Source organism: Equus asinus, chromosome 2 (assembly GCF_041296235.1).
Source record: "Equus asinus isolate D_3611 breed Donkey chromosome 2, EquAss-T2T_v2, whole genome shotgun sequence".
NCBI classification, from domain to species: domain Eukaryota; kingdom Metazoa; phylum Chordata; class Mammalia; order Perissodactyla; family Equidae; genus Equus; species Equus asinus.
In genome coordinates, this window is record NC_091791.1 from 60,225,128 (window position 1) to 60,245,658 (window position 20,531).

The 20,531-nt window shown below is 52.9% G+C and overlaps 1 protein-coding gene across 1 annotated transcript in view; it reads left to right on the forward strand.

The window, feature by feature from the left end:
* The window catches only part of LOC123275617 (cadherin-23-like), a 323,533-nt gene that overhangs the window by 137,473 nt on the left and 165,529 nt on the right, over nucleotides 1-20,531 (forward strand). The window lies entirely within an intron of this gene.

Consider the following 20,531-nt stretch of genomic DNA (forward strand, 5'->3'; position numbering starts at 1 on the left):
CCCCTCACCAGATAGGAGGACGAGGGGAGTGTCAGGAGAGGGTGCCCAGGGTCACATTCACTCAACGAATGTTTGTTCAGTACCAACCACACGCCGGGCCCTGGGGGCGCAACAGTGAGCAAAACCAAACCTGGCTCCTACCCTCAAAGGGCTTGCAGTCTAGTCGGGGGACAGATGGTAATTGAGGGGTCACATAATTACAAGGTGAGACTGGAGCCCCCAGATAAACCCAGGGGGCTCTGAGCGAGTATAGCCGAAGATTTGACCCAGACTAGGGGTCGGAGAAAGTTCTGGAGGAAATGGGACTTGGTTGAGATGTGAAGGCTGGGTAGGCATTAATTGGGGGTGACGAGAAGAGGAGTTTGGTGGATGGACAGCCCGGGCAAAGGCTCCAGGGCTCGGGGGCAGGAAGGCACCTGGTGCATTTGAGGGAGTGAAAGAAGGCAGAGTGGATGGGGCAGGACGGGAGGAGGTGGGTGGAGGGAAGGGCTGGAGAGCAGGCAGGCGGCCACAGGTGGCCACGAGGGGTCTCTGATGGTTAGCGTAAGGTCAGCAGGAAGCCTCTGGGCAGTCATGGGAGCGCAGGGGACAAGGTTGTAGTGACACAATCAGATGCCTGTTTCAGAGAGTCCACACCAGCTGCTGGGGGTGTCCACATTGCAGGGGCTGTTAGGGGGCCACTGCAGGGGGTCCAGGGGGCAGCTGGTGGTGGGCAGGGAGAGAGGAGCAGACTGACATTTGGGAGAAGAAACTGCAAGGAGGACTCTGTTTTCTGGCTTAGCAACTGGGCGCAGAGGGAATGTGCTGCCATTCACAGAGCCAAGGCTGCAGTGTCCAGGGGCGACTTAGAGTTTGTTCACGGACGAGTTGAGTCTGAAGCGTCTTTGCGATGTTCATGTGGAGGTGTCAAGTGGGCAGGGGCTTCTTCAGAACCCAGAAGGGCCTCCATGCAGCTTAGGGTTAAGGAGCTGCTCGGCCTATCTGACCCCTGCCAGTGACAGGAGCCAGAAGAGAGGCCCCGTGGGGCGGGGTCAGTTGGAGGCTGGCCACGGCACTCCAGCTAGCCTGGAGCCTGTCAGCCGTGTGGTGACGGAGCGTTTCTGCACACGGTGATAGATTTGGGCTCAGCAGTCGGCTCTAAGTGCTTTTTGCCCTGACGTTTGGGAACGTTTGGAAATGAGCTCTGTGGGCAGTGGGGGGCTGGGATGTGGGAGGGAGCCCAGGGGATGGGAGCCACAGCCTGCTGGGCCTGCTGCTTGCCTGAATAAATACACACGTCCCCGACAGCCGCACACATGCCTTGTGTCACACACTGTCACCCTGGCGGCAGGCCGGAGAGGGGAGAGTCTGTCTGTGTATGGGGGTGGTGATGGCCTACGGGTTTGTGCTTCAAAGTCCAGTGGCCGCGGAGGACAGGAATATTTCAAGGTCCAGGTGGGATGGAGGGAGCCCGAGAGCTTCTTCCCCCTTCTTTGTCTTCCTTCATTTAGCAAAGGTCTTGGTCAGAGGCACCAACTCCCCTCTAGTGGGGGCACTGGGATATCGGGGAAGCAGAATCTGGGACAGGCATTGAGGTGGGCTGGGGAGAGGTAATAAAAGAGCCCCTGACTTGGGGAACCAGAGGAAAGTATAGTCTGATATGTATGTGCAGACTCCTCATCGATCTCTGGGGTTGTGCTGCCAAGTCTGGCTAAGGAGGACATTGTATATGCATTCACAGAGACACAAGGAAGAAGGAAGTAGTACAATCCCCAGGATAGTACTTAGTGGTTGTAATTTCATCTTTTAGGGGAACAAGGGAACAACTTAAGATCAGTGTTGAGCTGCCCCTTATTAGATTGCAAAATCTGTCCCCATGAAGATGCCACTGCCTTTGCTACATCTGTTGGATGTAGCCTAAGCTCAGGCAAAGCCCTCTGAGCATTCTCCTTGAGAAACCAGCTCTGAGCCTGGCTAGACCTCCTCTGTCTTGGCTCAGGAGAAGTGACAGCCTGCCTGCAATCACCATAATTGATAGCTCGCAAGACAGAGACAGTAAATAATTGTTCCACAAGTTTCAAGAGCGAGTGTAATTAGTACAGTTAACAATCTTAGGTGATTAATTGGTTCATTCAGTACCAGTGTGAATGAGGGAGAACGTGAGTGGGAGAGGGGGCTAGAGCCCCCAGACACCCAACCATGGGCTATGGCCCACTGCTAGTCAGCGGGACCTGGCCTCTGAAACAGCATCTGACAGCCAAGTGGCGTTAACCTTCAAGAGCTAGGCCTCCTGGGCCAGGGCCGAGGGCAGGTCCTGCAGTAGGAATCTACAGACTCTGCCCGTGTTAACAAAGACTCCAGGGAGGAAGGAACTAGGTTTGGCCTCCGTGTTGTGTCACCTGTCAGCCACAGGTCAGAAAGCTGTTGTACATGGGGATGAGACTGGCTAATTGATCCATGGAGGGGGGAGGAAGCGACCGATTCACGGAGGTCCAGATTCCTTGGGTTGGAGGGCCCAGGAGGTCATTTAACCAATCTCTTGGTCACTGAGCTGAACTGCTCGTGGGCATCCCTGTTGGAGGAGACTGGGTGGTATTTTGAAGTCCTCCAGGGAAAGATGCTCTAAAACAGGGATAGCAAACAGCTTTCAATCACGTGCCAACTCCTGTCCATTGATGGAAGCTGCTTAGAGTGCTGGGCTGGAAATCCTGAGGCTGAATCTGGGGAAGAGCACTGTGATCGTTTGGCACTGTCTGCCCTGAGTGCAGAATGGAGAGGGGCAGCCTGCGTGCCCACCATCTGCAGATCTAAAGCCCGCCTGAGCTGCCCTGATGGCCTAGTGGTTAAAGTTCTGTGCGCTCCTCTTTGGTGGCCTGGCTGTGTTCCCGGACACCAAACTACACCACTCATGTGTCAGTGGCCATGCTGTGGCAGTGGCTCACATAGAAGAACCAGAAAGACCTACAACTAGAATATACAACTATGTACTGGGGCCTTGGGGAGGGAAAAAAAAAAGAGAGAGAGCAAGATCGGCAAGAGATGTTAGCTCAGAGGGAATCTTTCCCAGCAAAATAAATAAATAAATAAATGCTAAAACCTGCCTGAGTCACCCAGGTCCATCTGACACTTTCCTCCAGTGTGGTTTCCTGAGGCCTCGTTTATTGCTCTTTAGAAGCAAAAATGGTGTTAATCTCAACTTCAGGGAACTGAGAGGCTGGGAGAGCCCATCAGGGTGATAGCTGCAGACCCAGCTTGTTGGGGGTCCCTTTCCTGCCTTTTCGAGATTACAACCTGAAGCCCGGAGCAGGGGCGTGGGAGAGCTGGGCCCGACCTGCCGGGTTCACCCAGGCTGTCTCCTGCCTCCCCCAGGGTGCTGTCCCCTCTTGGCAGACGGCAGCTTCTCCAGGAAAGAGCCGGTATGTTGGCAGCTTTGTAGTGAGGCAGAGCCGAGTCCAAGCTCCGCTGCTTCTCACTGGCGCTCTCTGAACATGTGTCCCACATTCACCGTGGGATAAAGCCTCTGGGATGGGGACCGTGTGAGGACTGAAGAGGGGAAAGTGGATGAAACTCCCAACACAGTGCTGGTCATCAGACACCTGAATTTTCTCCCCAAGACCTGAACTTTGAAACAGTAAGACCAAACTGACCGGGAGAGACCGGGAGAGAACAAACGGCTGCCATAGCCAAACCCCTTCAACCCTGGTTAAGCCAAGCACCCCTCCCACCCCCCGCACCCTGCCCCAGGGCCCCATCTCTGTTATTCCTTCCCCCACCGTCCCATCCTCAGGACTGGAGAGTGCACACTGGGCATGCTAGATTTGGGGGACCAACCCAAATCACACCCCAGATGTGGGGTCGCTAAGCCTGGGGGAGGGCTCTGGGAAGAGAAGGAGGAATTCTCTGAGGGTTGATGGGGGAGAAATAGAGGAAAAGCAGATACAGAAAAGTCTGGAAGAGGCTGGGCCTCTTCCACTGGGCTCTCCACTACCACAGAGCTGGCCCCCACGGGCTGCCTCCACCCCCACCCCCCCACCCCCCGCCAAATGGCAAAGGCACACTCGCGGCAGAAAACATATACACATATTTGCAAGCTACAGTACAAACGAGCAGCAAACCTAATGATTCGTGATTATTATTTGAAGGGTCCCACTGTTACAGATTTATTTGTCATTTCTTGTAATAACACCGACGGTAATGAATTCATTTGTATTAATGTGAGTGTCACGCGGACTTCCGTCGAAATTCCGCATTAATTAATGTACCATTAAAACAGAGTGTCGCCCAATTAATATCAAACGGAGGTAAGGCTGCCAGGGTCCTCTTCATCTGGGTTTCATTTGTAATTCATGGTATTAGCACCCCGCTTAATGAAAGTCATTTGCAATTCCTACCCATGGTCTCTCCTCCCTCGTGGGGGAAGGCCAGTGTGCCCTAGGAGCTGCCTAGCCCTTCCCTGGGCACCCTGGGGCCAGGAGGAGGAGGACGGATGGGGAGGACTCTCTTTCTTGGTAGAAATGAGTGTCTGCATTCTTAATTCCAGGAGGGGCTTGAGGAGACCCTTGGCAGTTCCTGATGAGGTTGATCATCAACTTGAACCACCCAGTATGTGTGTGCAGGCACCTTCTCTGGGTTCTATCAGGGAAGGGAAGGCTGGTTTGTTTCTTGGTCAAGCCTGGTCTTAACAGATGAGGCCATGGCTGCCCTAGGACCGCCTTTGAACAGGGTGCATCTGAGATTCTGGGTCTCTGTCTTTTCTTGGGGTCAGTCTGGTGGTCTTCTTATGGTGGCCCTGTTGTGTGTGCCAGGACCTCTGGCTCTCTGAAGCCAGTGGTGGAGCCCGTGGGCCTTGGTCTGCCAGGCATGTAGACCAAAGAATTGGACCTCTCGCCCTGTTCCTCCCACAACACCCTCGGAGGGCTCCCTCCCCAGAGCAGTGGGAACAGATGCTCTGTTCCACCCCAGCCTTTAGAGCTCTCATGCCCCCCATCATGGGACAGTTCCCAAAGACAACATAGCAGGGCACCCTCCCTCCCCAGGTGTGTTCCTTGGGTGCCTGGACCTCCCTGGGCTACCCCCACCCAAGCAGGATGCAAGGCTGCCATTACCTGGTAATAATGTTTTGTCACAATGATGGCAACTGTGGACCAGGCACTGGGCTAAGTGTTTCATAATCGTTACCTCATCTAGGACCCACCAATCTGGGAGGCAGGTGTTTTTATCCCCATTTCACAGATGAGAAAACTGAGGCGCAGAGAGCTTCATTGCTTGCCCAAGGTCACACAGACTGGAAGAGGGGAGCAGGACATGCCTCAGGGACTGTTGCCCTGATGTCTCAGTGTCCTCCCATCCTTTTGGGACCATTTGAGAACTGGTGGGACAGAGCTACAGGGCTGCAAGGCCCCTGGCTTCCCAGCCCGTGGTGCCCTGTGTTCTTCTCAGATGTCCTTCCTCCGCTCGTCCTCACTCGGGCCTGTGCTCTGCAGTCCTAGGGCAGGGCGAACACCTACGACTGGCAGTGGGGCATTTTCACCTGTGTTCTCCCCATGTGAGAGTGTTGTGCATCTCGGTGGAGAGTGAGGCACTGAAAAACGGAAAGGGAAAGAGAAATGCCTTTATCCATTTTTACTTCAGAACGTGCTGCCTTTATATCTCCTGAAGACGGTCCCAAGCAGAGGGGCTGACTGTGAAGCATGAGAGCCTCGGATTGGATTTCAGGAAGGACTTATGGTCAGACCCTGTGGAGCAGGAAGGGAATGTGGAGATAATGTGGTTCAGCTCATTTGTTTGACAGACGAAGACCTGAAGGCCAGAGAGGTTTGTAGCTTGTCCAGGAGCACATGGAGACCCCATTGATCCCAGGTCTTCTGTCCCCCAGCCCAGGGCTCCTTGCAGCACCCTCGCTGCTTCCCTGGAGGATAAGAATGATGTGTGCTCAGGGAGTCACCCTTCATCCTTGTTAGGACAAGGGAGGGGAGGTCAGGGAGTAAGCACGGAGGTGGGTGTCTGCCACCACTGACCATCTGTGTGACCTCGGTAAGGTTCCCCCCCCCCCCCCGGGTCTCAGCTTTCTCATCTATAGAATAGGGTACTGGGTAGGGCAGTGTTCCCCCACCCCGGCTGAACATGAGAATTCCTCTGGGAATTTAGAGAACACGGTGGCTGGGTGGACCCTGGCATTGGAATTGTTTTAAAGCTCCCCAGGATTCTAATGTGCAGCTGGGGAGTGCGCTGCGGGACTAGGCGACTCCTGAAGGCCTTTGTAGCCACAATTCCAGTCTCTCTCCACCTATTACTGCTTAAGCCATTCCCCCAGGCCCCCGGGCCCAGGGACATCCTGCAGCTGCCCTCTCCCTGCCTGGCTCCTGGGCGCCGCAGCCCCTCTCTCCAGCCCTCACCAGCCCTCCGCTCCCCTGCAGCCAGGAGTGCAGCCTCCACCAGCCTGTCTGTCCTTAAGCCCCCAGGCACAAGTGACAGGTTCCACTTATCACGTCACACCATCACACCACCTGAAGGGCCAGCAGCAGTAGCCGTGGGGACTGGGGATCTGAGAGGAAAAACCTGCACCAGGCCTACCCCACTGCTCATGCCGCCCCAGCCTCTGCTGCCTCCTTCACCTGCCCCTTAAGAATGCACACCCCAGCTGGAGACGGGGCACGCCGGTGCACAGGACCCCGGGGGGGTGTGCAGAGATGAGCAGGAGTTGTTGCCTTGCTTGAGCTGTGTCTTCTTATTCAGAGTCCATTTATTAGCCTCAGCTGCCCGAGGGTGTACGCCCCGAGGAGATTTGCATATTCACTGTGTTTAACACCATTCATCATTGTGGGGGAATGAATTTTGGGGCCAGGAGCTGGAACCCCATTTGTGAGCCATGGAGCTGTGCACAGAGAGCTCAGGGCAGCATTGGAGGTGCTGTGCACCCAGTGGGCTCCACTGGGACAGAGGTGGGGGTGTGTGCCACAGGGAAGGCCCCCCCCTCCCCCCCACCCAACCCCACCTTTCATCCCAGCCTTTTATCTCTGCTGAGAGCAGAGCAAGGACCTCAGCCTTCAGAGGCATCCCTCCCCTTCTGGACCTCCCCACCAGAAGTAACATTTGCAAAGCACTTTACAGTTTATAGACCATTGTCTATACACATTTCCACCCTTAACCCTTACACCTGCCCTACAAAGTAATAACATTGTGATAGAGCCTAAGACTTCTTGAGCACCTGTGATGCACTGAGCACTTATCATTCATTGTCTCCTGCAAGGCTCACAATAACCCCATGAGGCAGGTTTTCTTATCATGCCCATCTCTTTATAAGGAAACTGAGGCTCAGAGAAGCTACTTATCTTCCCTAAAATCACACAGCAAATAAGGGGTGGAACTGAGACTCAAATAGCAAATTCCCTCACACCTTTGCTCCCTCAGAGCCTCCCTTTATTGTATCTGTCTTCCTCCCCATAACTAACCATGTGTAATTGATCATAGCCGTTTTTCTGTTGGAAAGATAAGGAGAGTGAGCGTGGCCAACACAGTCTCGTACTGTGTTGCTCCATATATATGTTTGGGATCGATGGATGAAAGAACCTGACAGCTCCTGGTAACTGACTCCTCCACTCCCAGCACCTTCCTGGTGACACCCGACATCTGTCACCTTCTGCACCTGGAAGCTCTGCTGGCCTAAGTCATTCTGTGGCAGCCCCCTTACACATCACTAGTGGGCCCTAGTACTTAGCCAGAATGACGGAGTCCTGATTTCTCAAGGTCATCTTGGCCAGCCCTCTGCCTCCTGTACCTGGCACACTTTGCTCACTCATCACTGAGGATCGTCTAGCCCGGTAAGAGCCTGTGCCCTGGAGCAGCCTACCAGGGGTGCCAACCCGGAATTCCTGCTTATTACACGTGGCCTTGGACATCTGGAGACGGGGACAGTAATAGTGTCTGCTTCACTGGCTGCCGTGAGGATTGTACAAGATGTTGCATGGAAAGGGCTGAAAACAGGGCCTGACACAGGAAGTCCTCAGTAATGTGAGTTATTACCCTGGACTCATACAAGTCTTTTTCTTATTTTTAGAAAAATCCCAGGAGACCTCATGAATCTATCTGTTGCCACTTTCCAGAATCTGCCAAGTCTCAAGACCACCTCATGCCTCAGTTGAACGCTGTTTCTGTCCTGGGCTCAGCCCCCTGCAGCTCTGGGCTCAGGACAGTGTCCTGGCACCCCGGTGACCTAGGGTCTGGACTCCAGGATAGCTGTTTAGAGAGAATTCTTCTCTAGCTCACACCATCTCCTCTTTTTTTCTCTTAGAATTTTCTGCCTCTGCAGAGTGGTGATTTTTGTTTTGGCCTTTGAGTTTTCCAGGTCTGTTCCGGTTGTTGACTCATTTCCTCTCCCCCACAGCTCTGCGTGGAAGGCAGTGCAGGGAGTGCTATACCATTTCCTGGATGGGAAAACTGAGGCGCCACGTGTTTGCATTAATGCTCTGTAGCAACAGAAAAGGAAGTCAGGCACTTTGTTATTTGGAGAGCCAGAATGTGACCCGGCGTTTCTGTGAGCAGTTGTTTGTTTTTTTCACTATTAGACCAATGTGCATGGTGTGTAATCATCACCGGATGGATTCTTCCTGGTCTCCAGAAGCTGGTTTCCACGTCACTGCTGGGAGGGGGCGGGGAAGGCTCCTGGGAGCCATCAGACTCACTTCTTAGGCTGGGGCAGGGTGGGAGGAGCAGACTGAGCAGCTGAGGTCTGGACTCCCGGCTGACTCTCGGCTCTCGGTTCCTCCTGTGCCATAGTGCCACAGAGCAGGAGCGGAAGCCCAGCCCCTGAGGGAGGGGATGGTACTGCCTGGTGTTGAAAGCAGCATGTCCTGCACGAGGGCTGCCCCACCATCACAGCTTCCTGTCCCTTTCTCTCTGCACGTGGCCTTCAGCCAGCTGCTGGGCTGGTCTGCCAGCTGCCTGCTATTCACGATGCATAATTCCCTGTGCTGCCACACGCTCCTTCAACTCCTGTGTGTCAGCAGTGACAGGGTGTGGAGGGCGCCTGGAGGAGCGCAGGTGCGTGGACGGCCTGGAATGTGGGTGCTAATGGGAGGTGGCACTGGGAGACCTCCGAACTCTACTGTCGCCCATTACAGGAAGGTCACTGGGCTGGGGTGGGGGTGCTGCAACGAGAGCTGAGAAAAATAGCCTCAGATCTCCTTCATCTCTGAAGAAGAAGGGGCGGGGCCATTTCACACTTGGGTGTCACACCTGGCTTTGAAAATTAGGCTTCTAAGAAGAGGGGAAGGAGGCCCCAGATGTCCCTCTGACATGGCTCCTCCCAGCCCGGCACACCCAGCATCTGTGTAAAGGCCAGGGCCCATGTGTGGGGGGCAGGGAGAGGGAGGGTCAGTCCCCACTTGCTGGGTGGTGATGGCCACTCTCCAGGGCATCTCAGAAGGAATGCGTGGAGCAGACAGAAGCACCGGGAGGAAGGCATGGCTGGGCCCGCGCTCTGGCGGCCGTGTGTAGAGCAGTCTGACCTACACAGGCCCTCAGAGGGGCGATCGTGAAAGAGGGGTTTGCAGAGGGAAGCTCTGATCAGACTGTGGTGACGTTGCTGGTCCAGGAGGCCTTGCCGTGCAGGTGAAAGAGGAGCTGGTGATAGTGTCTGAGGAGGAAGAGAGATGGGAGACAGTGCTTTAGGGCGGTGACTGTCTGAGATCAGTTACAGGGCAGGGCTGAAGAGAGGAGGCCACGCGGCAGGCCAGCCGGAGGGAGATAACTTTTTTTTTCAATGTTTTATATTAATTTTTATCAAAGCCATATTTGCATGGGCTTAAAAGTTCAATAGTAAAGCTAGGCTTATGATAGAAGCAGCAGTGCCTGCCTCATCCTCCCCACTCCTGAGTCCCAGCCTGAGATGACCTCATTCTGTTTCTGATGGTTTTATTTCCAAGTCACATGCTTATCAATTTTTCAGGTTTAGACATTACCTACTGACTTCAAGCTACGAAGGATGAGGATTGCACTTTTATATCACCCTCTACCTCATCTTTGCTACACACTCACACACACACACCACTCAATGTGCCCCAGCCATCCTCCCAACATAACCATATCCCTCCTTTTAGCTCAAACGGCAGCTCAGGTATACGGTATTATGATTATGTAAATATTATTCACATCTGGGCCACATAGTGTACTGTGATGGTATTTCCTGTTTTGTTTTCTCTAGAATTAATAATTACCTCTTTTTAGTTTGTTTGCTTAGTGTTCTGTGAACCTATCACTTATTTATCCCTGAATATCCTGACATAAGTGAATACCTCCTCCCAGTATATTAAAAGTATATTGATTTTTTAATTCAGTTTGTATTTTTCTTGGCAACACTCTCCCTGGAGCATCCATCCTCCTGCTCTGATCCAGACCGCAGCTTGCTCGCTGTTCTGGAGGCTGAATAGCTCAAAAGGTCTGACGGAGGGTGAGCCTGGGGAGAACGAGGGATCACCCTGAGGGTTTCTTTGTCTCTCTCCTATATTAGATCCCCTGTTACATGGATCTCATGTTTTCCTCTTTCTTGGTTTACACCCTCGTTTTGGTGGAGTACATCCTTCAGTAATTTCCTGAAAAAAGATTCATGGGAAAAATTTTTTCTACTTTGTTTGAAAAACGTGTTTATTCTACACTCATATTTGTTGATAATGTGGCTGGGTATAGAATTCCAGGATGAAAATAGTTTTCCTCATAATGTGAAGTCGTTTCTCCTTTGTGTTCTAGCGTGTAATGTCACTGTTAAGAATTTTGATGCCATTTTGATTACTGATCCTTTGCATGTAACCTTTTGTTTCCTTTCTGAAAATTTCTAGGATTATTTTTAAAGCACAGACAGCTCCTGACTTATGATGGCTCAATTTATGATTTTTAGACTTCACAATGGTGCAAAAGCAATACTCATTGAGTAGAAACCATGCTTTGAATTTTGAGTTTTGATCTTTTCCCAGACTAGCAATATGCTGTCCAATACTCTCTCATGATGCTGGGCAGCAGGCCGCAGCTCCCAGTCAGCCACACAATCACGAGGGTAAACGACCCATACACTTAAACCACTCTGTACCCACACGACCATTCTCTTTTTCACTTTCAGTACAGTTTTCAATAAATTACATGAGATGTGCAACATTTTATTATAAAATAGGGTTCGTCTTAGAGATTTAGCCCAACTGTAGTCCAAGGTCAGTGTTCTGAACACGTTTGAGGTAGGCTAGGCTAAGCTATGATGTTTGGTAGGTAATAAATGCATTTTAAACTTACAATATTTTCAATTTTTGTCCTTTTTACCAGGATGTAACCCCACTGTAAGTCAAGGAAGATCTGTACTCAATGTTTTGGAACTTCATAGTTTTATGCCTCGGTGTGGGTCTCTCTTCTGCACGCAGAGTGGTCTCTTTCGATCTGGAGGCATGTCCTCCAGATCTGGGAGGTTTCCTTGCCTCACTTCTTGGGTCATCTCCTCCCCTTCACTTGCTCTGTTCTCTCTCTGGAATCCCTATTAGTTGGCTGTTGGATCTTCTGAACTGCTTCTCTAATTTTCTTACTTTTCTCCCCCATTTTCCATCTCTTTGAGTTTTGTTCTACTTTTGGAGAAATTTCTTTATCTTCCAACACTTCTATTGAGTTTTCATTTCCCTGAGCTCTTTCTTCCTCTTGGAACGTTCTTATTTCAAAGATGGAGTGTCTTGTCTCGTCTCTCTGAGGTTCAAGATACTTATTGTTGTTAATCCTTTTCACTCTTTTCTCCCCTCTATCTTTCAAATTAGAGGCTCCTCTCAAACGTTTCGTGACCCTAGTTGTCTGTTCGCATTAGGAGTGAGTTCACCTTTAGCTGCCTGCAAGCTCACTGTGGGTGCTGGGGCAGGGGAGTGTGGGGTGCTCGTTAACCAGTGGGCTTCACTGTGGGTTGATTAGGTGAAGACCTGGCTGTTTCTTTGAGGGAACTCCAAGGTGTTAATAGTTGTGTTTTCTCTTGGGCCAGTTTTTTATCTTCCGCCTGGCTGTCAGTCTCCAGGAGGCTGACGGGCTAACGAGGCCGATCAGGATGGGAGTGGAGGGGAGCTGCAGATTCTCATTTAGCCTCCCTGTTTTCAGTGCCTGGTCCAGCTGCCAGCCTGGGCCCAGAGCCCAGCTAACTCCGCCCTCTGGAAAGTAAACCTCGTATCTTCTGCAAGAGTTGGGGAGGCACTGGGAGTCTAACCGCTCTTCTTAAAGATCTGCGGCTGCCTTCCTATTTCAGCATCTCCTGGTTCCTCCAATCCCAGAGCTTTTCTGGGTTCTGAGATGCCAGCCTCAGCCTCGCCTTCCCCTCTCTCCTAAGGCAGCTTCCAGTTCCATCCGTTTCCAGCTTCTGGGATTTTATTGCCATCTCTCATCTGCTGTTGTCTCCTCCCCTGTTCTTTTGCCCTTGTGGATTTATGCATTTTTAATTCCCATCTTAGCATTTTGGTGAGGGGTTGGGACAAAACCAGAAATAAATGGATGTGTTCAATCTGCCATCTTTAGCTGGAAGTCCTGATTCTATTAAAACATTCATGGAAAGCCTTCTATATGTAAGTGACAGTGCTGGGACTGCAGAGGTGGCCAAGGTAAATGACAAAGACAAAAGGAAGGATTTGAGGGATGTGGAAGGAAGACTTGATAGGCCCTGGTGAAGAGTGGGAGGCAAGAGAGAGGTTGGCAGGTCCAAGGTCACGGTGACAGGTGAAGGCTCTGGCAGACGTGGGGAGTCAGGAGGGCGCTAGGGAAGCGCTTGATGAATGTCTTCCTGGGGTTCAGAATAGGCCGTACACAGCTGGAGGCTGAGGCAGAGGGACTTGCAGAGGGGAGAGCACTGAGCTGGCTCCAAGGAAGTGTGGAAGAGCTGAGGGGGCCAGCCCAGCCCAGGGAAATTGCTCGAGCCATGTCAGAGAATGTGGGACTCAGGGCCCAGCCTTGTGGGGCTCCTTCTGTCCATAGAGCGGGCACCTCCCCCTGGCAGCCTGCCCTGGCGCTCAGAGCACGCCCAGCACATTTTAGAGTCCAGTGCGAATCATCTGAGAGAGAGCAGACACTGGTCGAGACAAGAGATGTTGTGAAATGGCCTCTTCCGGACTCCTGCAGAGAGGGGTGCTGGAGCACATCTGGCTACATGTGGGTTTGTGCACAAATGGGTATGCCCTCTCCATGACCAGGACGGGCCACCCGAGATGTCCCTCCAGGCCCGGTGGGCACCTGGCCCTCCAAGTTCTCCTCCTTCCATTGTTTCTCTCCTTGGACCTCGCTCTCAGCTGGTGCCTGCACACTCCTTGCCTGTTTGAGAAAGAAATACAGCCCACATCTCCCATAGACCCCATTTCTCCTCCCCCATAAACTGGCATGCCACAAAACCTCAAAACTTCACATTTGGAAATGACACTCTCTCCAAGCCCCCCAGTGGGCCCCTGCCACAGAGTCACAGTGAAGAGATGCCTGCGTTGGCATTCAGCAGAAACCAAAGCACAGTGCCCCCTCTGCCGCAGGTACCCCCTTGTCAGAAAGGCCTGTACTTCTGGCTTTAATTCTTCTTGTCACCGTGGGAACCCATTTCTTGATCCCCAGGGAAACTGTGAAAATTTTGAGATACCCCCTTCCTGCTGAAACATCTTTTGGGCTGAAGCCTCCATCGACCCACTCTTCTCTCACGCAGACTGCCTGAAGCCCCCATCTTCGGCTCCCACGTCGCCACAGCCCTCCTGGACAGGGAGGTGATTAAATTGGCCACACTTGAGCAGGGGCCCTGTGCCCACTCTCCGCCCTCATCTCTGGGGTCCCTGAGGGTCTGGGGACACAGAGGTGACCTGAATTTGAATCCTGATTCTACCACAGATAAGCTGTGTGACTTTGGACAAGTTGCCTTATTTCTCTGAGCTTCCATTTCCCCCATCTGGGAAAAGGGGATAATGAGATAAGATGTGTGAAAATGATGACTACCAGGCCTGAGACTGGAGGGTTGAATACCCCCACCCCACCCCACCTCACCTCAGGGACCAGCGGCCCAGCCTCTGAGCAGCGCATGTGTGTTCCAGGAGGGTCTGTTCCCAGCCTGGATCCACGGAGGCGCCCGCACCTTGTCAGAACTCCATCTGTCAGGAATTTATTACTAATGCATTTTATAACAGGCTTTATAATAAGATATTAAAGACTGTGGCAGCATCTAGCAAGCATTTCATAAATATTAATAACGCCTTTAGAGATGGCACTGACGGTGGGAATGGTAGGGCTGGTTGCCCAGGTTTGGCCGAGGATACAGAATAAATCTAATGTGGGTGGTGGTACGCCGTGAAGATGTGAGGCTGTGGCGTGCTTTTTTTCTTGCTTCTATCTTCCTTTCTCTGCTGCTTTGAATGTTTACACTTCTCTTCCTCTGTTCACAACTTTCCCTCTCTAATGTCTCTTTTTCTCCTTTTCGCTTAGTTGCTTTCTCCCACCTTCCTTCCCTCTCTCTTCTCTCATGAACTCTCTGTTCTCATCCCATTTTCCCTGTGGCCCCCAGTCCTACCTACTCACCATCCCATCCTGTTTTTCTTTGTCCTCATGTTGTCCTGTTCCCCACCCTCATGCCCCCTTTCCCCGCTTCCCACTCTCTCCATCTCTGTTTTCTCCGCCCTCCCTCTCTGCCTCTCTCTCTGGCCCTCTTTCTCCCTCGCTGCACGTGCGCACCCCACCCGCTCCAGTGAGCACCCCGAGCCACCTCTGGAGAAGCCCAGAGTGTAATGTAACTCACGCTGCATGTGAGAAGTGAGCTATTTATCATTATTATTAACGAACAAGATCCCTTGCACGGCAGAACTTTCCCAGAGTCTATTCCCTTGTCACCCCAGGAGTAGCAAAAAGATTTATTTGTCTCTGAATTGCACAGGGTGGCCCATTTACAGCAGGTCCATCAGAAGTGATGTGGAGCTTAAATGGGAACTGGAAGAGGCAGGGGCCTGCCCTGTCTGTGACCTGCATGCGGTGGACCCCTTGCTGAGAGTGCCAGGGGCTTGCAAGGACTGATGCCTAAACACGCACCTGGCCCCCAGGAGGCATGGGCCATGCACTTTGGGAGATTCCCCTTCAGTGGGCAGGACTGGGCAGCGGGTGCCATGGACGAAGGGGTGCTAGAAGCAGAGTTGGGGCAGAGAAGTGGGCCAAGAGGCCTGCCTCAGATGCAGGAGTACTCACACCCATGGGCCTTTCCTCCAAAGACCAGCTCCTCCTTTCCAGTGAGGAGGTGGACCCGGGGCCAGTCTCCACCATGACTGTCGGGCAGGAGTTGCCCTCGCATGCAGCAGCCCCACCTCCAGCTGCAGTGGGCCTCTGGCTGTGCCTCCAGGGCCCGGGCTCACCCTGGCCGTGGTTCTGCAGACCCCCGAGCCCCAAGCCCAGACACAGAGGGCACCTTCTCCCTGGTCTCCTTGTCTCTAGGTGGGCAGAGCCTGGCTCTGTGGACATCTCTCCTCCAGGCCGATGGTGTCAAGCCCACGATTGAGCTGTCCCCTGCCCTCCCCTGCTACCGCCACATGCATGCTGACCATTGCAGTGACCTGAGTGGATCTGCATGTTAAAAGGGGTGTCTGGGGACACTTAAAAAGAAGAGGGAAGGGCTGGCCAGGTGGTGTAGTGGTTAAGTTCATGGGTAGCCTCGGGTCCCTGGGTTCTAGGTTCCCATCCCAGATGCAGACCTACACAGCACTTGTAAAGCCATGTTGTGGTGGCATCCTACATACAAAATAGAAGATGGGCACAAATGTTGCCTCAAGGACAATCTTCCTCAACAAAAAAAAAGAGAAAAAAAGAAGAGGGAGCTAGCATTCATTCATCTGGGCTGTTTTATTCTTCTCCCCATTACTACCTCCTGTGCCCTCAGCCTAGGAGGTGTGGCCAGCAGCTCTGCTTTCTGCAGTGTGGTGGGGGGGAAGGGGGGCAGGCAGTAGCCTTGGGTGTTGAAGGGGTAGATCCCAGCAGGGAGGGTCAGAGAGAGCCTGGGCGGAGCTGCCACAATGAGGAGGCCTTGCTCATGGCTGGAGGTGTTCTGGAGGTGCAGGGGGAGCAAGGAGCTGAGACCCCTGGAGGCCAGTGTGAGCAGGGGGTGCCCACAGGAAGGACAGCTCAGATCGTGTCTCAGCACCACGGTCGGGGACAGGAAATGAAGTCTAGACGTGGCCTGTGCCGACCAGGGCCGGGGGACCCTCAGAGCCCCTGTCTCGTTTTTCTCCCTCACCTGCGCCCTTCTACTCACCGCAGGTGGGCTTCCCCTGGTTGCCCGTGGCCTCTCTGCCATCCTGTAACTGTGGCTTCTGTGTGGCTTTCAGGCTGCCATGGTGCCCACTCCAGCCCTAGCCCGACAGTGAGAATCTTCTTTCTCAGGTCCCCACAGAAGAGGATTTAACTTCCAAAGCCCTACCTGATTGGCCTGCTTGAGTCAGTTGGTTACCCCTGGGCCAATCAGATGTGGCCTGGGTCTGAAGTGCATGGTGCAAATGTGGCCGCCCAGGTCCATCCCCTGGAGCAGAGCTGTGAAGAAGGGTGGCGGGAGGCAGTGTTGGCATCTCCAGGTGGGGTGAGAAAAGCACTATATATTAATCAAGCACCTGATTTCCAGTCACAGCTCTGCCGTTAACCAGTTGTGAGACCTAGAGCGAGGTACATCCCTCGCTTTTCCCATCTGTAAAGTGGGGAGGCCTGAATGGATAACCCCTGTCTACACGCAAGCCATCCCCAGTGGTGCTTGGTCAGGCTGGCCTCCATGTTCAGGAGCTTCCTTGGCCTCCAGGTACCTCAGACCCTACCCCTCCTCTCACAGCTTCCCTAACCCACTTTGGAGGGTCTCCAGAGGTTGTCCCCCCAGCCCATGTGCAGCAGCCACGAACCAATCAACTGAGATGTTCTCTTTCTGAACTTTAAAGTTTCCATTTGTCTAAGTTCGTGATGAAGAGATTAATTGGCTGTTTACACTCTTTCTGATACCCCCGTTTAGATAGGGCTCATCTCACCCTGCCTGTGATGGTATCTTCTTACTGTAATAATCATTGCAATGACCGTTTGTTGAGTATTGCTCAATATTGCTGTGTGCTGGCTCAGCCAGAAGCTTTTTATTTTTTTCACACTCATCTCTGTAATTCTTTCTCACAACCCTAGGAGGTAGGTACTGCTAACAGCTCCATTTTTACATTTTCCTTTACATGAGGAAAGTGAGCCCAAAAGAGTAAGTTTAACAGCATACCTCTGAGGTCTCCCGCTGTGCGTGGAAGGGCCAGGACTCGAACTTCGGGGTTCTGACTTGGAGTCCACACTCTGAGCCACCAGGTTTCCCTGCCTGCAGTGTACTTGGAAACTCAGATGCGCCTGTGCCAGAGAGAAGCGCTGCGTGGCTGAGGGCGCAGACCTGGGCCGCCTCCGTGCGTCTCCGTGCCGCGGAAGCTAGGTGCTCGGAGAAGAGACCGTCCCGTTCCCCTGCGAGAGCGTGGCGCCCAGGGCCTGACATGCAGGAAGTCAGCATTCTTTTCTCTCCACTGGCTTGTTCCTCCTAAGTACATGAATGGCTCTTTGCCAGGCCCATTTAAAACCTTTTGTAAGTTATGCAGATATTAAATAGGTTTTCACTGCAGGGCATGAAAAGTAATCCAAGAAGGTCAGACACAAGACCATGCCTTCTTTCCCCTTTTCCGCTGTCTTCCTGGATAGTGCCCTTAAATCCTCTAATCAGAGGCTCAGAGAGCCTCGGCTCCGGACGCCACGGTGTGGGTGGGTGAAATGTCCTCTCCTCCCTGAGGCAGGCGGCTGGAGAGCTGACATTCTCGCGGGAGCTGTCCCTCTGCTCCGGGCACTGGCGTCGTGGGGGTTATGTTGAGCTGGCTAGCCAGGTGCTCTGAAGGGCTGTCTCGCTGCCTCACGGCACGCTGGCTGCTCTGAAATCGGAACATGTCCACCGCTTCTCGTGGCGGGACCCACAGGCCCCGATGGAGTGTTTGTTCTGAAGCACGGGCCTGACTCTGGCACAAATATGTGATGTGTGTGTTGGATCTAGAGAGAGAAGGGGCAAAAGAGAGACCTGGAGGCTAGCCAAGAGCCTCATAAGATCTCAAGACCAATGCCACATGGTGACGTGTTGGCACTGGGAGTTCAGTCCCCATGGCTTTGCACGTGGTGGCTCGGGCTGTGGATTTGCAGAGTGCCTGTATCCATCAGGGTCCCCCAGGAAACAGACCATCTCGAGTATCGTCTCAAGTACTTCTTTCAGTGAAAAAGCATTTAAGAGAATAGACAACTTACGGAGGGTGGACTGAGCTGAGGGGCGTTAAGGGGTGCTAGGCACCAGAGACCAGCCGCAGTGGGAAGCTCTTACTGCCCCTAGGGGAAGGGAGAAGGGGAGGGGACAGTGCTACCGGAGCCCACTGAAAGCTGGGGCAAAGGAGGAAGGGCTGGTGGGCTGGAGCTGGAAGGTGTAGGGAACCAATACCCGAAATTCTTCCTCCTTCTGAGGTCACCCTGGGGCAAGGAGGTGGAGCTGAGAAGGTCGAGACAGAGCAGGGTACTCAGTGGATCTGGGAGGTGCAGACAGGGCACGCCCAGCACAGTATCATTAACATTCGTAGTGCTTCTTGACACCTCCCTCCCTACCCTTGAAGGTGTTCTTGTCTGCACTTCTCTAGAAGGCATTCAGACAATAAAATCATAACTGCCATCTTCTAGGCACTCATTATGTGCTAGGAAGTTTACACTCATGAGCTCATGTCCTCGTCACACTAAGCCTATGATATATTATTAACTTCAGTTTACAGAGGGGGGATTAAAGATCAGAGAGGTTAAGTAACTAGCCCAAAGGCACACAGGGAGCCTGGGGTTCCAACAGAGGTCTGTCCATCCCTAAAATCCTGGCACTTGTCCACTCAGCCCTCTTTGCACACTTGATTCTCTTTTGGAGAGAAAGAGAGCATCTGTTTTCCAAGCCACCAAGCTGGGTAGAGCAGACCTTGCAAAGGAAAAGCAGGTTCAGAAGTCCAGAGGTGTGAGGGAGTCTGCTGGGTGCCAAATAGGTCTACCTGCCAGGAAATATTAAACTGATAAGAACAGATACTACCCCTGAGCTTCGCCAAAAGACCAAGAAGTGACACCTGCCAGGACATAAATGTGAAGGAGGTGGCAGGGCCAGACCCTGAGGGCCTGCGTTCTCTGCTCAGGGGCACTGGGGAGTCATGGATGGTGTGGAGGAGAGGGTCCTCCCCCGTCTGCTTCCTGTCTTTAGTGCTGCTTGGAGAAGGACAGCTGATGAGCCTGTCCGTTCCGCCTGACACTTGCCTGGTGATGCGGGAGAATCAGCACGCTCAGAAACAAAGGCGACCCCGTGGTGGTGTTCTCTGGAGGCTCTTTCCAGCCTGACTGGGGCCTCAGAAAGAACACCCTTGCCTCAGGCAGATAGTCCCAGGGAGGGGCTGCCAGCATGCTCAGGGCTAGTCCCCAAAGGAAGAATCTGCTGAAGGCAGTGACGCAGGGCCTAGGTCATGGCCAGTGGCACAGAGGGGGCAGTTATGTGGATGTCCACCTTGAAAGGAACCCTGCAGGTGTCAGAAGGGACCCAGTCATTGTCCCCATGTAAAGAGAACACAGAGGACCAGGAATATTGTCTCTGCTTTCAGGGAGCTTACAGGCCAGTCCTACACTCATAGCTAGGAGCTACCACCCGTGGTGGCAGTTGACCTCGGCATCATACCGAAAAGTTAGGGAAAGAACTGCCATCAGTGTTTAGTATAGAGCTTAAGATCATGGGCTTAGAATTAGCTAGACCTGAGTTCAAGGCCTTGTTCTACCACTAGCTAGCTGTATGACTTTGGGCAAGTTACTTAATCTCTCTGAGCCTCAGCTTCCTTTTCGAAAATAGGATTATAGCTCCCACCCAGAAAGCTACTTGTTACCTGCCGAGCTGGCAGATGAAGCCCGTAGCACAGGAGCTGGCACAGCAGTTGGTCCGTCAGTGGGAGCAGGGGTTGTTTTTACCTTTCTGTCTCTGTGAAGAGCCTCATTAGGTTGCCTGTCCTCAGGTGTGTCCAGAACTCTCTAAATTATGAATAATTCACTCAACCAACATTGAGCAGGCGTGGCTTGCCTGCCAGGCATTGTGGTAGGTGCTGCAGTGAAGAGAGCTGCCAGGTGGGCAGAGGATGCGGACCCTGAGAAGGTGATGTGCTAAGTGCTGTCCCAGAGGTTCGCTCACGTCTTCATCAAGGATGTTTACTGAACACCAGCCGTGTGCCAGGCACCGTGCTGAGCAAGGTGGCAGATAGAGCCCCGTGGCTTCCGTGGAGCACGTATGCTGTGAGAGAAGATAGGTGCTGACCACGGAATTGTAGAAGAAATGTGGATGATGAAGAATCCCAGGATGCTGTGGGACCCTGAATATTAACAGCTGCGGGGGGTGGGGGGGGGGCTGACCTGTCTTAGGGGTCTGGAAGGCTTCCACGAGACCTTAAGTCAGAAAAGGGCAAGGATCTATACACATTGTACAGCGGCGGGAATCAGGGAAGGCTCCCAGGAGG